Source organism: Bombus huntii, chromosome 18 (assembly GCF_024542735.1).
Source record: "Bombus huntii isolate Logan2020A chromosome 18, iyBomHunt1.1, whole genome shotgun sequence".
Lineage (NCBI taxonomy): Eukaryota > Metazoa > Arthropoda > Insecta > Hymenoptera > Apidae > Bombus > Bombus huntii.
In genome coordinates, this window is record NC_066255.1 from 1,771,894 (window position 1) to 1,789,149 (window position 17,256).

Below are 17,256 nucleotides of genomic sequence, written 5' to 3' on the forward strand. Positions count from 1 at the left end.
CATATTTTTATTATTATATGAAAAAAAATAAATTTCATATGATAATATTACAATTATATTATTTACAAATTTAGTTATTAAAATATAAATTAAAATTCATATTTTTATTATTATATGAAAAAAATAAATTTCTTCTGATAATATTACAATTATATTATTTACAAATTTAGTTATTAAAATATAAATTAAAATTCATATTTTTATTATTATATGAAAAAAATAAATTTCATATGATAATATTATAATTATATTATTTACAAATTTAGTTATTAAAATATAAATTAAAATTCATATTTTTATTATTATATGAAAAAAATAAATTTCATATGATAATATTATAATTATATTAATTAAAAATTTAGTTATTAAAATATAAATTAAAATTCATATTTTTATTATTATATGAAAAAATAAATTTCTTCTGATAATATTACAATTATATTATTTACAAATTTAGTTATTAAAATATAAATTAAAATTCATATTTTTATTATTATATGAAAAAAATAAATTTCTTCTGAAAATATTACAATTATATTATTTATAAATTTAGTTATTAAAATATAAATTAAAATGCATATTTTTATTATTATATGAAAAAAATAAATTTCATATGATAATATTATAATTATATTATTTACAAATTTAGTTATTAAAATATAAATTAAAATTCATATTTTTATTATTATATGAAAAAATAAATTTCATATGATAATATTACAATTATATTATTTATAAATTTAGTTATTAAAATGTAAATTAAAATTCATATTTTTATTATTATATGAAAAAAATAAATTTCATATGATAATATTATAATTATATTATTTGTAAATTTAATTTTTAAATATATAGGAACAAATTTCCCGTGTGAAATTCAACTTTCGCCCCTGCTACCAAATCTATAGTATTTAATTACATATTTAAAAATATATAAACGATTCTTTCACGCAACACTGATAATTCGTTTATTTCATTCTTACAAAATATGTCATGTTAAATGGTAATTTAATTAATTTGCCAATTGTAAGAATTTTTATTACAATATTAATTCTAATTGAAGGAACATTGAGCAAAGGAGCACCAAAAATTCAATATATCTAACCTGTACACTCTGCGTAAGATTCTTTTCGAAACCAATAAGTAGCTGACCAAGACCTTCGGCCCGTTACAATTCACGGATTTCTAAGAGTGCGGACCTTGAGAACCGCTACAGTTAAAATACAAGCTGTCAGAGAGCGCGAAGAAAAGGCACGGTGGAAAATGAGCGAGAGAAGGCGTAGTAGAAAGGCATGGAAGAAGGGGCCAAGAAGCAGGCGATTCACGTTGGCCAGGGAAGGGAACTTCGTAGACTTCTCAGTCAGAGAAGCTCCGCGAGCCACGGCACACCTGGTCATCGACGCGTGAACGCGAATGTTGCGCGTGTTCCGTGTGTTGCGTTCGTCAGTGACCGGTAAAACGGTGAACAATCGAAGCAAAATCGCGTTTTCGAGGTGCAGTTTCACTATTAACACGTTGACACGCGAATTTGATATATCTTTTTCCTACAATATACCGTAATATTTATAACCAAACTGTTGATTTTTATGCATTTGTAGAACAATTCGAAGATAGAAAAATGCATATAATAGAGAAAAATATATAAAACATCGGAAGTATAGTTCCTGTTAGTAACATTTAACAAATTTTACGTAAATTTATATCTTGCAGAGTAGATAAATTAAAAATTAGAATCTCGGTAGAAAATTCTTTTATCTGTCGAGTATTATAAAGAGCTCTATACTTCCGACATTCTATATATTTTATCATATCTTCCGCGTTCTATGTAATTTTCAACTTTTAAACTTCCTAAAAATCTATTAATAAGTGAAACAATTCTCTATCTAGATTCCATTCTTTTTTTTTTTTTTTAGTCATATTCGAAAAATTATGAACTTGCACGAATATCCTTAGTCTAATCATAACGTTTCGTTTCTGGGGAATATGCATGTCGCGTTTGCGCACTTTTTTTTACAGATAATCTGGGTTATTCGTGTTATTGGAAATTGTTTAGTCGATGACGTTGATCTTATTTTAATCATCCTTAAGAATTTAAAGTCGAATTCTACTTCTAATAAAACGTGGGTCAAAAGTGCTAACCGACACTTTCTTTAAGAATGCGAAAGGAGACACTCAGCTTGGATAGTGTGGTTCTGTTCGTTGCATTTACTATTTCCAAAGATTCGTGGAATTTCTCGTTTAGGGATTTTCCTACGCCGCGTGGCCGATGCAGCAAGATACTTTAAAGCGACTCTTGGTGCGAATAGCATTGCGAAGGATTTTAATCGCAAGAAGGAGAGTTTGAATTTTGGTGTACAGAGTGGAAGTTTTAAGCTTGAGTGGAAGTTTTCGGTTTGTTTCAGAATTTCCGTGAGTTTATTGTCTAGAGATTTTCGTTTGGAACATGAACTTCGGCAATATAGTATTTTCACATTATTCTTAGCGCGAATGTATGCCTGGCAAATAATTCAGTTTAGAAATTTGTTGTTTAGGGATTTTCGTCTGGTTGTATTTAAACTGGAATTGTAAACATTTCTCACGAATATGAATATCTTGAATTGAACGTATCTATTGTATTGGCAACTAAGTGATTGCGCATTTTGTCATTAGTTGGTATTGACAAAATCCGCAATCACTTAGTTACCAACCAATAATAACTAGACCAAAATTAGTTCAATTTTACTTAGGTTTGTAAATATATCATTCAGCAACTTTGGATAGTGGAAGCGATATTAGCAATAATAGTTCTCGGTGTGGATGAAATTTTCGAGTTTTTGATCGTCGGTATGAGCATTTGAATTTGATAAATGTGGTCGGTTGTGGGTCACAAGAATATTACATTTCGGAATTGATTGCAGAGCAATTGTATCTTAATTCACGCAAATGTCTTATATATTCTCTTTTAATTAATCTAACAATCATAATGCAAAATTAATTAATTTAACATTAATAAAAAAATAAACAACAAATTTTAATTTAATTTAACAATCGATCTGTACAGTTTGCAGTCACTTCACATTACCTAACATCGGAATACTATTCTCCTTACAACCAGTCTGCCGACAACATACAGTGCACCCAGCGACTGCATTCCAATCTGCTCAGACCTTTAACAGTCCAAGAATATACAGCGTTGTTCAAATATTTCGCTCGCCTATTATTTTCAAAGGATTTTCGTTAGCAAGAAAACGACAGAGAAAAATGTGAGAAATATCAAGGATCGTCAGAATTAAACTTACGCATGCGAGTAGCATTGAAAAGTTTTACCACTTTAAGCCATAAAATGTACTGAGGATTATTGTATTGGCAGCTAAGTGATTGCAGATTTTGTGAATGCCATCTAATGACAAAATCCGCAATCACTTAGTTGCCAACCGAATATTAATGTAAAGTGTTCAAATTTATCAAAGTATTTGATAATTTAATTAAAATGAAGAAACAATTGAACGATTTTTAAGTCACAATCTTTTAGAAAAGGAATCTTTAAAATATTTCAATATTGAGTATTGATACGAAACTTTTGAGCAATAGTTTGGCTGACGGGAAAAGCTGATGGCTATTGTAATCTTATTGGGTTGGCAACTAAGTGGATTTTGTCAATGCCATCTAATGGCAACATCCGAAACCACTTAGTTGCCAACTCAGTATGTTTAATGTGTTTCGTTTCTTAAATCCTAGTTTCCCGCGTGCCCTTCTAAGGCTTTGCGATTTCGCCAACTGTCGCTGCTGCATCCTTGACAGTAAATGTAAACCTAAGCTTGTAGTTGATAGGTCTTTGGGAAGATTGTAGTTCGCGGTGTAGCAGTTTCTGCTCGCGTCCTGCTTCAGTATCGTACTTGCATTTCATCTTGTTTTGTGTTTCGCAAACTAATATATGATACTGTTTGTTGAAGTTAGCCATCGCGAAATTTAGCTGGCTGTGTTCATACTCGATGGAAGATTCTCGTGGAAACGGGAACATATTGTTTCGCATTCGCTTCGCTCATACGTATCTCTTATCATGAAATCTCACTTTATCCTTGATCTTCCGTAAACTGTTTGCTTGTGAGAAAAATAATTATGATTTGTTACGACAATACGTTTTTATCCCAGCAATATTAATATTAATACTATTGCATATATTGGCAACTAAGTGATTGCGGTATCATTAAGTGGTATTGACAAAATCCGTAATCGCATGGTTGCCAACTGTATTATATCATTTGGTGTATGACTAGTAGACAAGTTACATAGATTGAAACGTAGAGAAAGATGATGATGTTACATGATGTGGCAATGAGTCATTTGTTTTTTTCGGTATTGAAGATGAATAGTGTGCCAGGATAATGAAACCTGAAAGTATAGAAAATGCGCAATTGATCAGTTTGTTTTGTAAAACGATCGTACGTAATAAATCATTGTTAATAAATTGTTTGCTATCAATACAACATACTATAGCAATAAAGCAAAATAACAGTAATAGTGAACGCGATAAGATTTAAACGTTATAAATATATGGACATTTTAATTCATGTGTACATTCTAATTTAAACAACGATGACGAGGTCAGCAATAGGAAGTTGACAGTCTAGTGAACATTGTTGATCAAATGTTGCAAAGAATGTCACAATGTCTATTTATTTATCGTCCATTCCTGCTCGTATTTTGTGTTACGATGTTAGTGTGTACATTTAGTCACGTGTTGAATTTTACGAGCAATATGAAATAATATTATTGTTTATTGAAAAACAACTTTGCCTGTCAAGGTTTTTCGTTACGATGCTTACGAGTTGAATGTATATGAAACAGGAGAAATTCTACGATATATTATTCGATTAATGTTTCTGTATCGAATTACGCTCGACAATATATTGGTATGTATTAACAGCGATCGATAAGTGGCAGATAAAAAAATATTTCATTACTCGTTAAATTATTCGATCGTGAATTCCTCATTTGTTTTAATTGGTATTAAATTTCCTTCGAATTTTACAGCAAAGCTATCCACAAAGTATCGTAACGACTATCGATATGAAATATGGTTTATCGCTTTCCACGTACAATCGGCTTCTCTTGCAGAACGTTTTATATTTACGACCTTTGTTTATGACGATAAATCGTACATGGATAGTCATGAATTTTTGACAGCTTTGATAAGATGATCGCGATAAAAGTGTATCTATCGTTTCAGAAATAAATATGAAATTGGCTGAGAAATATTTGCGAATACAATTACGTGTCTGCTTTTGATTTATTCCATTGATATTATAGCAACGAAGAACGTCGTATTCGCTTGTTATCATAACACGTGATTTCCACAAGTTTATCAATTGATTAGGATCGATGAATAATTTCAAAATCAAACTTTAAAAAATTGTAAAAATAAAATAAATTCACACCTTAGAAACGATCAAAATATTGTCAGAAGTCTATCGATTTGGTACAGGAGACCGTCAACAAACCTAACCTATTAGGTTGGCAACTAAGTGATTGCAGGTTTCGTCATTAGCTGTGGTATTGACGAAATCTGCAATTACTTAGTTGCCAACCTAATAAATCATAAATTATAAATTAGTTGCCAACCTAATAAATCATAAATTAAACTTCTAGAATTATTAGAAAAGATTCCTCGAAATTTCCAGTCGATCTGACTACCAAATTCCAATTTTTAAAGTATTAAGCAAATTCTCATAAATCTAAAATCATAATTCAACATGGAGGGTTACTGAAAAATTTAATCCAAACTTGAAGTGTCGCATGGAAAATTTGCGAAAATTTCTCGTGGATCCTTAGTGCATTCGTAATGAAGATCTGACAGAAATCTTGAATCGATTTGGTATCCAACATCGCTGTTTGATTTCGTTTAAAATTCTTCCGTGATCGTCATAAAAATCCGAAAACAGAGCAATCCTGTTCGCTGAAGCGGTGATCCGGAGGATCGATGGCTAGTGCACGTCGAGAGCAACTTATTGAAAACGGTTCGTCGCACCTGACGCCTCCGCCATTACTGGCCAGGTTTCATCCTGGCGACCGCTTACTCCGGAAACGTAGCTCGTGGGACACAGTGGCCTCGTGTTTCATGGAGAAACGGAACATATTGCCGGATCATCAATCCTGGCTGCACTGGAAATTTTATATCGTTCCACCGGGATGCTCTTACTTGACGTGTCCTGAGTAGTTTCTTATTTACTTGGTCCGCAATATTTCCTAAAATATTCTGTCTGGAAGATCGTCGTTGACTCTTGTTCGTTTAAAATCTTTCCAAAATGATTCTTCGGAATATCAATCATTGAGCATTTCTCTCGGTGGTTTAGGATATTTCTACGATTATTCGAGACTTGGGACAGTGAGAAATGGGATGGAAATATTTCCAAGATGGCTCTCCAAAATGTAGATCATTGAGAATTTTCCTCGTTGGTTGGCAATATTTCTATCGTATTATTTTTTGAGACATGGATCAATGGGAAATAAGAAGATATTTTCAAAATGATTCTTCAGAATGTAAATCATTGAGATCAAGATTTAAATCAGTGAAAAATGAGCAGATATTTTTCCCCATAAATCTAGAATATTTCTACAATGTTTCTTTGCATTTGGACTAGAGAGTATTTTAAAAAAAAAATCCTTCTTACAGGAGCAATATAAAGAGATTTTATTATTCCATCTTGGTGGATGTGTGAATACAATGAAACTATGAAACGAGGATTTTCCACTCGACAAAGTAGCCCAGTAGAGTAGATTGTCATGCAAGGATAATCAAATTTTACGATTATAGAGCTGAAAGAAGTAATATACCTTCAAATTGAGGATGAAAATCTGAACTCATAGGTCAACGTATCGCATAAAAGTGGTAGAAAGAACATTGCTAGGATCGTTAATTAAATATTCTAATCGTAAAAATAAATTATTTCAATTGTATTACAATCCTCTTTCTTCTCATTTTCCATCACATTTAGAATTTATTATTCATAACCAAACTATGTAATACCACAGTATATAGTCGAAACGAGCACCATGCACCACACATTAATTCTACTCAAATAACTCATGTAAAATTCTACCAATTTCCATTTTCTCCAAAAATAAACCAACTATTTTTCATTACTATTAAATCTACAATTCACTATCCATAACCAAATTGTGTAATGTTACGGTATAAATTGGATAAAACCAACACATACAAAATGTTCACACACATACTCATGTTCTCCAATTTTTCCCAAAGTAATCCAACCATTTTCCAATTCCATCACAGTAATTACTAGCTATTACCTTTTTTTTATATTTATTTATATTACTATTAGTTACTAAATTAAATTAGTAATCGCTATCAAGCGCCATCTTTAACTCTTGCCTTGTACCTCCAAACAAGTTTTTTCCGCTAAACCTGTCAAAATTCTATTTTCTATTGGATTGGCAACTAAGTGATTGCGGGTTTTGTCAATACCACCTAATGACAAAATCCGCAATCACTTAGTTGCCAAGTACAGCGTTCGCGTTTTCTTCGTGTCTTCGTATTATGCAAACGTACGGAGGAACGTTGCAGCCAGACAAGTGTGGTTAATAATATGTCTGTTAATAATATGGGAGACGTTAGTTCCGTTCACTTAGCCGGCACGCTGGCCAACATTAAGGATTTTCAGTCGCGGACAAGCTCGATAGATTCGGTGTTTATTCGACAGGAAGTTGCCACGACTGCTCCTAACCTTGCTTAGTATGACTTGATTATGGATCAATGCCAATTGTGCTAGCAAAAGCAAAGAAATTCGGAAATGATTGTGCAGTGGTTGATTATACAGTGAAGTGGAAGTTGAAGTGGAATTGGTATTTGATTTGGAAAGTTGGATCATATTTCCAATCGAAGCTCGTTTTCAATTTTGCAGTTTCCTGTCTCATGCGAATTTGATAGTAATAATAGAAACGTGCTGATGAGATGTGTTTAATTAATTACCTTTTTTCATGGTTATTAAGGTTTTCATGATTCGTGATTATTAATTTCATTCTGATAATCCGTTCCGTTTCTATCATTTGCGTAGCATCACGTGAAATTTGTTGAAATTAGATGTCTCGATACGAAACTCGAATTTCGTCTGTCAAATTGTGGCTACCAAAGTTTTCTATAAAATAAGGGGAAAAAATAGAAAAAAAAACCTTTGTTTAAAAAATTTCTATAATCAATTTACAATTTACAAGGTTTGAGTACAAGTTTAGGTACAATTTACATTCTACTGGAGTCTGTATTATGCACAAAATTCATCAGCTGTTGCCTTAACATTGGAGAAAAAGCAGAAACTTACAACTTGGAAAAATTTGCAAAGTGACTATGAGTTACAAGCTCAGCAAAATGCTTGTTTGTCGTGTATCAAACGTTGAAAAAACTAACAAATTATTACTTGGAATAAGTTGTAGAATAACATTCATCAGTTACGTATACTAAGTCGTTTATATGCAATACTTATCAATAGTGGCTTAAAACTTCGAAAAATCATTGCCTCGACAAGTTTTTCAAATAACGTACACGATATATCTAAATGAAAAATAGCTGTAATCAACAGGAACTTTTTATCTTCAATTTTTATTATTATCATTCCTTATTATACAGCTGAATGTATTTTTATTAACAGAGCGAAGTTTCTAGAACAAACTAAAGCTAAAAAGTTAATTTTCAATTTTCAATCGGCCAATTTTAATATAACCAGACTTTCTTGTTATCTGATATCGTTGTTAACTAATTTCACTAATAATATTCATTTTATCGACTTCTGAATTTTATTTCAATGATATCAAATTTTTCTAATCGTATAAAAGTATTACCAAATGATACAAAATTTATTATAGTCGAATTCAATGAATTATATAATTGCAATAATAAATACAGAAGTTCAGAAACAATTTTTCTAGCCACTCTAACTACACGGTGCTATTAAAATAATTGTACGTTCGTCATTGTGCACGATGAGCGTTCGTGGTCACGGAGGAAACATATGGAGACAGAAGTTATTCGAGGGGCGCAGCTGACTTGACTACAAATATCGTGGCTGGTGTTGCAGAAACTCGATATGAACGGTGCCGCTCGCCCTTGTGCCAATAAACTGTATTGCAGCTCGTATCTCGCCGCTAGAGCCATTAGCTTGTCGAATCCTAATGCCGATTGTGATTATTACGATCTGCCAATCGCCTATTTCAAATGCGACTCGCGATCTTTAACGTTTTACGTTTCCGGTCTCTGGTTATCTCGCTCAGAATCTTTCTCGGTTTGCGCATTTGGTCTACGATGGAGAACTTAGTGGAGTTAAATTTAAGTTCGTCTATGAGACGTGAAATTTTCCAAAGATTTCCCTCATTCAGAAAAGATATAGCAAGGTTATTGGTTTACAGAAGATTTCTAAAATTGGTGTCTACAGAGTATGAATTAATTTGTCACTGTCAATTAAATTGTTAATATTTTGCATGTGATCGTTTATTTATTTAGGATTTTTCAGTATCTGTCACCAGTGTTCCATAGTAACTCGTCTCACCTGCTTTCTTATCCCCTGAAAGCATTCATTTTATCTGAGGGCCTCAAAGCTCGTATCTTCCAACGCTCAAATTAGCCATGTCACATTTAAGGCGTTGACTTTCACGGGAATTTTATATATTGGGTTGGCAACTTTGTCGATAGGCGGTATTGACGGAATCCGCAATCAGTTAGTTGCCAACCCAATATATATAAAATTCCCACTCCTGTACAGTCTGTTGTATTGGCAACTAAGTGATTGCGGATTTTGTCAATAAGTGGTATTGCCAACCCAATATTTTGTCGTAATGGGTTAAAATATACTACATGATAACATTTTATTTTTGCAAAATATTGTGTATATATATATTTGAGCGCTATTTCTCTGAGAGTGTTATCTGATTCACGCATATTGTAAAAAATTTAATTCATGCAATTTGTCTCGTTTTAAAGACACTCGCGGCCAAGAAATACCACTCGGTTTGCAATTTTTCTAATCACATCCTTCCTGGTCCGATCTTATCACTCATCCTTCCGTGCTATACTCTTTATGCTACTCTTAATCTGGTTACTGCACACTAATTGTCTACGTTACAAGCCGCTGCTACTCCAAGACTATTATATCCGCCAACGACCCTGTCGCTAATTGTCTGCTTGTTGCACCTTTTAATCTCTGGTATCTTCTCTTTTCTTTATCTTTTTAATCACATCTTCCTTAACGATTCCTTCACCAGTTCCGATCTTCTATCTCTTAAAATACTTCTCTACGCTTGTGTTTAGCCTGCCTACTCCTGTGCAGTCCGTTGTATTGGGTTGGCAACTAAGTGACTGCGGATTTTGCCAGTACCGCCTAATGACAAAATCCGCAATCACTTAATTGCCAATACAATAGACTGTACAGGAGTACTGACTACTAGAAATGTAGAGCAACTGACGTTGTCAAAATTTAATCCATGAGGTTTATCTTGCTTGAATCGTGTCAAAGGTCCTGGTAACGTGGGTCACTGAGCCATCGCGGCAGTGAACGTGTTAGAAAATCTTTCTCAAACGAATCTCAGTTAGTCAGATGAATTCACCTCGAAAACGTCGATCGGTGTTTCCGCTCGCTTTAGAATGATGCCGAGTGTTTACACGAGGTGAGCAACGGAAATGGCGAGGCTGTGCAAGTGAACATAAACGCGGTGTTTCGTGCTGCACCACATTTCTCACGCATCTGGCCAGAATCCCGTTTGGATTACGTCGTAGAAGGAGGTGGAACGCGCAGCAACCAAGAAAGGGGTTGGGCTGGTCTTTTCACAGGAAATTGTGGTTCTGTGAATGCCGTTTGGATTACTCAAGAGCGTCCAACCGATGCCTGATTTCGGGAATCAGCGCCAGGCAGCCCCGGATCCTCGCATCATCCTCGTTTGAGAACACCTCAGGCATGAAGGAGCGCGAGATGAAACTCTTTGGCTGCCGATGGTCCTTTTGGAATTTCGCGACTAATCTCGCAGGTTCGTCATCCGGGTATTATTGAACAAACGAACGTCACACAGCAAATACTATTCGTCTCTCTCTCTCTCTCTTTCTCTCTCTCTCTCTCTCTCTCTCTCTCTCTCTCTCTCTCTCTCTCTCTCTGTCTTTTATTTGCCCTCGCGCGTTTTCTTCCCTGATCATCTGATCATCGGCTAATGCTGAAACAACGAGAAGACAGGGGAAATCGGACGAGAATTACGAAACCACTGCGGGACCCGCATTCTCAAGTCTCCGTAGAAACATTTTTATTGTCAGAACTTTTTAAATTTAACTTTGAAATGGCTAGTTTCTTGGTAAACGGAGCTATATCTGTGTAAGATGTACAAGATATACTTGGAGGTGTGTAGTGAATGGGAGGATGCTTTTGTAGAATAACAAGACCAAGTCGATGGAGATGACGCGGAGCTAATTGTCGATCGTTTGCCTGGTTTCAGTTTCAGATGATGTTTCGTAGATTCGCAGCGATTGGGAAATTCCGTGTTGCTCTTTCAGTGTTGAAGTTATCGTTACGTTATCGTTGATTCCCGCTCTTAGATGGAATTGTTTCATTTAAAAATAGCTGGTATTTCGATTGTGCATAATATTGATCCTTCGTACTTGTGTCTTCTTTGTCTTTATTCCGCAATGAAGCATTTTCCTCCGTTTCACCTTTGTAGTATCAAATTGTGTATCGTCAGATGATGCGAAATTTAATGTACTTGCATCTAATTAATTAGTAGATACGTAAATGTTATAGTAAATATAATAGTGCACCTATAGCTGTAGCTACGATAGGTTTATTAAATCGAGAAATGTGGAACCTCTATCTCAGTGAACGTGAACCAGAATCCACGACGACTGATCATAGACCAATGCTGAAACAGCGAGAAGATAGTGGAAATCAGATGAAAATTACGAAACCACTGCGGGACCCGCATTCTCAAGTCTCCGCAGAAACATTCTCATTGTCAGAACTCTTTAAATTTAAATCGCTCATGATCCTCGTAGATAGCAAATTACATAGCCGGACATCTGGCTACCTTCTTTTACCAACGAGCAAAGATTTCGCCAAAATTGGACACGCGCCGTTCTACGTAGCAATCTGCTGATTGTAAATTCGACCGTGAAACGTCTTCACTGGGCGTTAGGAAACGTCGAATGGAGTTTTCGTATCGATATGGAAGGAATCGACGAACGAAACGAGGCCATTGTTGATTTGACCCAGTTTCCCCTAGAAATTTTCTAGCTTCTCATGGCGATTCGTCTGGGCTAGGGAACTTTTGGTAGAAATTGAAACGAAGAAATTACTATAATCTGAGATGTAACTGAGATGTAATCTGATATACGTGTCAGATTCAGAATGGATGTTGTGTTTAAAATTAATCGCCAGAGTAAGTGGTATTGCGCTCCTTTGACGACAGACCAAAAATTATTTGGTTGGCAACTCGAAAATTGTCGCTGGTGTAGATATCCAACTGTGAAGCGCAATAATAACCGTTTGCTGAATTATTTGAAGTGGTGAATTGCGGATCTCACTTTTTGCGATTTTTATAACATTCGGTCATCAGGTTTACGTATAGCATCTGTAGGTGCTATAGTTGCTTGTTTTTCGATTGCTCTGCGATGAAGTAACAGCCCGTCATGATTTGAAGGTTATCCGTACTATCAGTAATCATCAGCTGCTAAGTGAATTCATTGATCTTGCGACTATTGTGTACGAACGTTTGCTTCATCGTAGTTGGGCAACAACGTTACCGCAAATTGGCTCAGTTGCATCATTGTTCTTGATGATGGAACGTGCTTGTCATCTGTTCAGACGCACCTCATCGCTGCTAGTTATCCTGCGGCGATTTCCATCTCGATTTTCTTCGATTTCGCGCAAATTATTTCTATTTCTTGTGTATAGGTTATATTGGGTCTGGGTTATATTGGGTTGGCAACTAAGTGATTGTGGAATTTGTCAGTGCCACCTAATGACAAAATCAACAACCACTTAGTTACCAACCCAATATGTCTTCTTCGGTTGGTTACAGAAAGTATAGTATTTTGTGTGTAATTTGAGTGATATCGAAGGACGAGTAGCTTTTAAAGAATATGTTTCTTATATCATTTTCCTGAGTCTCTTCGAAGGTCGTTGATGTCTTTTCCTTGCGTGATGCAGCTGACATTAAGATGCAAAATTATACGATCTCGAAATAATTTTCAAAAATAACAAAGAATCTTTTCTGGCTTATAATTTCATTGTAAAATTTTCGCTTATAACACACGCGCACAAACAATGGCGACACTGTAAATTTGGCTAATGCTTTGTACGAATTTCTGTATAAATATAACAACATTCTACGTGAATTTTAGATTAAGTATGAAATTAAAAGTACTTAGAATTGTTTACAACATCCCTTCAATGACGTTATATCTTTTTAACTAGCCTTTTCCAACATATTGAAGTTCGGAAAAATCAAAGTCACCGACCAATTTGTGAAATATTTGGTTGGCAAGTAAGTGATTGCGGTTTTTGTCAATGCCACCTAGTGACAAAATCCGCAATCACTTAGTTGCCAACCTAATATTAGCAAAATTTGTCAAAGTCGGATGACACGACAATATTTGTCAACCCAAAGTTTCCTCGAGAGTTAACGTTTCTATTAGTATTAATAAATATAGTATTAAGAGTTAAACGTTATGGCGTAACATATTTTAATCTAATGCAGTTTTCAGGAAAGCTACTAAAAATTCACGTATTCACCTTCTCATGTTGAAATTTAATATCCCCGGAAGAGGGCGTCCTTTGTACATTGATCACGTGATCCTTCATTCTCCTCGTATAATTTCCCTCTTTCCTTCTCGATCCTCTAATTTCCTCTAATCTGTTCCACTTTAACCCTGCACGCGTATCATCACCCAGCCAGATCCATTCAAAAGTTAAATGAACTCGTTTACAGAATTTTATCTTGGCCGTGCGCGTTTCGGTAACATTTATCCCGAACATAACCAAATTTATTCCCTTTGTTTCCTTCTCTGGTCGGATGTGATTTCAAGCCAACAGCCAGTCGCGTTCTCCTTTCACTCTGCTTCTCCTCCCTTCTGTCTCTTTTATCTCGTTTCTCCCTATCCTTTTCTCATTCCAACCGATCGTCTCGTCGTCAACGTGCCATTGATCGAGAGAGACCGAGGTAATATCCGTTTGAGGAATCAGCACGGAAGCTCCGCCAGTATCTCTGCTTCCGGTGCAGACGTTCGATCCCCTTTGATCGCGCATTCTTTTTGCCCCGCCGTCTGTTTATTTATTAACCGAACGGATGAAGGCTCTTCGCCTGGTGTCATATCTCCTTTCCAACTTCCTCTTTCGCATCCAAGCAAATAGGAAGCGAGAGAATGTGTTCTCGTGTGGTTCGAGGATGTGCTTCGGTGAAATGTTACTTTTGTAACGCGTGCGTGCGCGTTAGTAGACTGTGCTTGTGGTTAGGTTAGGTTGTTTCGATTGAATTTGAAATTGAAAAGTGATTTATGGTTTTTTTCGTAGATGTTTGAAGGGAAAGAGTAGTACTGTGCCTGTTCGCGTAGCGTTGTGTGTTTGTGAAATGTCTAGAGTTCATGGATTTTAGTTTTAGATCTTTGAAAGCTGTTTAACCTTTTACACTGCTATGTGGAGTGTGACTTTTGACATCAGTTTTTATCTCAGCAGCTCCTTTGTCGAGTTCCACTCGACATTCTTTCATGTTCCACTTTTTTTTGTGATTGTTTCAAAATATATCATAACTTAAAAACTAGAAAATACAACAATAGTGCGAATAAAATTGGTATTTAAGTGAATTTCTTTCTTCTTTTATTTATTTAAATTGTCTTACTCTTTGGTTAAAGTAGATTTCAAATAGAACACATAAAAGCGTTAACAGCTACTGGTAATGAAATAGAAATAAAATTCGCAGTGCAAAGGGTTAAAGGAAGAATATTGTAAAAAGATACGGTTTTTCAGGCAGTTCTATTACGCTTTCCAAGGAATTCTGTAAATACAGCAAATTAAATTTAAAAGATACTGTTTGCCACGCTATTATCTTTCTCTGCTTTTCAATGTATGCGATTGATCGCTGTAGCTTCTCAACAGCTATCATTTCAGTATATTATAGTTTTTTAATGCTGAGAAAAAATGTTGAAAAATTGTTTATTTAAAATGCTGGAACAGGTGACAAGAATACGTCGTAGGTATTTTAGTGGATCTGTGAAAGCGAAATAATAGTGAAATTAGGAGGGCTGGCATTTTTATTCGAACGTAAATACTAGCTAATTCACGAGAACAATTACGAACCTGTCCCTGGGTCAGTCGTAACCCACCACCCATTAACGTGGATAATTTCATTACTGCTGGCTGCACGATCTACAATTATGAGCCGGTCTTTTGCTTTCGTGCGCGATTCCATAGTCGTTGTTAAATACATTGGCGTAGTTCTCGTATTCTCGTATTCTCTCTGGTGCGATTTAAATCGAAAAGAAATGAACAATTGCTATTGGCTAGTTATCGAGCATGTTACGCGGAATTATGTAACGTGTGAAACCTGTCAGAAAATGTAAATGTATATGTTTCTGTCTATAGTTATAATTAGCTGGCACAAGTGGCACAGATATGAATTTTACGCGTTTCGTAAAATTACGATATTACAAAATGTGAACGTAGAAAAGTACGTTGTTCGAGGTATGCATTTGTCGTTTTCATCGAACGTTCTCTTCTGCTGAATAATCGAATGATGTTAATGAAAAACGTTTAATAACGTAAAATGTAAATTGCAAGCTCGAAGGAAGCTTGTCCCTAGAATTGCACTGTGTTTCGTCGAATTGCAAACGTTTCGTTTCTCTGGTATATTTAAACAAATACTAGTGAAAATCCTAGTAATTAATCGTGCAATCTTTTTACCCATTTTAGAAATAAAAATTAAAGAATTTTTTAATTAATTGAAGAATTATTTAGATTAATTAATTCTTTAAATTAAAGAATTATTTAAAGAAATAAAGAATTTCAGAGGAATGTTTCGATTTCAATTAGAATATACCCCTTTTTTTCTTCACGATTATCAAAATTTAGAGCTTCTCTAGAGCTTTATGAAATAAAAAGGATTCCTTTCGATTTGATATTTCATGAACGACGAACGAGATGAAGTTCTGAATATTCCGCAAGTCTGTTCGCTCCGTTCTCAGTTTTTCAGATGTCTGGCAAAGATATCCACCGTTACATCCGCCTTCGCTCGTATTTACAACGCCGTATACGAGCGTGTGTTGCTATTTCATGTGTGCGTTATTCGCGACACGTTCAACGGGGAACGGCATTACGAATCACGCCAGCTTCCTTATTCAATATCCGAGTTCGACGACGCTGATGTCGCGTGATAGGCGTTCCTTATTCGCTTCAAGAACTTCCTGGACAGGGATATCTATCTAATACAGTAGCATGCAAAAGTTTTACCAGCTACTGAATAAAATTGTTTCGTTTCACAAATGAATTTAAGAATATTTGATAATACTTTATTATTAATATTATTATTTAGTTTGAGAATTGGCAATTATTTGAAGAAATATATCGATTTCTTTGCAACAATTAATTTTTGTCAACTTTCTTTTTAACGATAATTCTGAAAGAAAAATGCTGCTGAATAAATTTGTTAATAAGTCAATTTGTGTTTATTACGCTGTTTTCTTGTTCAAATGTTCTTACGTATTCTGTAAGATTTTGGCTGCTTAATTTTGAAATATCTCGTTTTAATTCGTATAATACGAAGCATTGGATAAAAAGAAGAGATATGATGAAATTTTGAAATATTTAATTTTACAATCATTCGTATCACACGTAACACGTATTACAAAATATAATGAAATACCATGGAAGCAATATAAATGTTGAGAATTGTCTTAATCGGCGAAATAAATGTATAGCAACACTTACAATTACCTTTAGAATTGATATCAAAATAGTTTCAGATTTATTTAATATGTGATTTACAAGATATTCGTGGATACACATTTGCACGCGTCTCAGCACTCTATTTATCTCGCCATCTTCTATACCACACTACCAACGGAACCGTTGTATTCATTTCTTTTACGAGGCGCTGTGCACGCACATACCGCACACACTCATATACTCATATATGTGTGTCACTACTACGTTAACCTAGTGTAGCACACAAAATTACACATATCTCAATAATAACCTCTCAACAATATGGTCTACTACTAGACTAGAACTAACTACTAGAACG

At 34.7% G+C, this 17,256-nt stretch overlaps 1 protein-coding gene and 3 long non-coding RNA genes across 9 annotated transcripts in view; 2 read left to right on the forward strand and 2 right to left on the reverse strand.

Annotated features, from left to right (window-relative positions):
* The window catches only part of LOC126875450 (tyrosine-protein kinase Btk29A-like), a 216,335-nt gene that overhangs the window by 155,322 nt on the left and 43,757 nt on the right, over positions 1-17,256 (forward strand). The window lies entirely within an intron of this gene.
* Positions 1-17,256, reverse strand: part of LOC126875458 (uncharacterized) — a 143,506-nt gene that overhangs the window by 100,169 nt on the left and 26,081 nt on the right. The gene's annotated exons all lie outside the window — the stretch shown is intronic.
* LOC126875461 (uncharacterized) lies at positions 796-15,943 on the forward strand. Its single transcript, XR_007693465.1, has 3 exons — positions 796-1,493; positions 3,041-4,892; positions 5,014-15,943. It is a non-coding gene; the product is annotated as an uncharacterized LOC126875461 (long non-coding RNA).
* LOC126875468 (uncharacterized) lies at positions 2,914-3,317 on the reverse strand. The gene is made up of 2 exons (XR_007693473.1): positions 3,279-3,317; positions 2,914-3,193 (listed from the first exon to the last, which is right to left on the reverse strand). It is a non-coding gene; the product is annotated as an uncharacterized LOC126875468 (long non-coding RNA).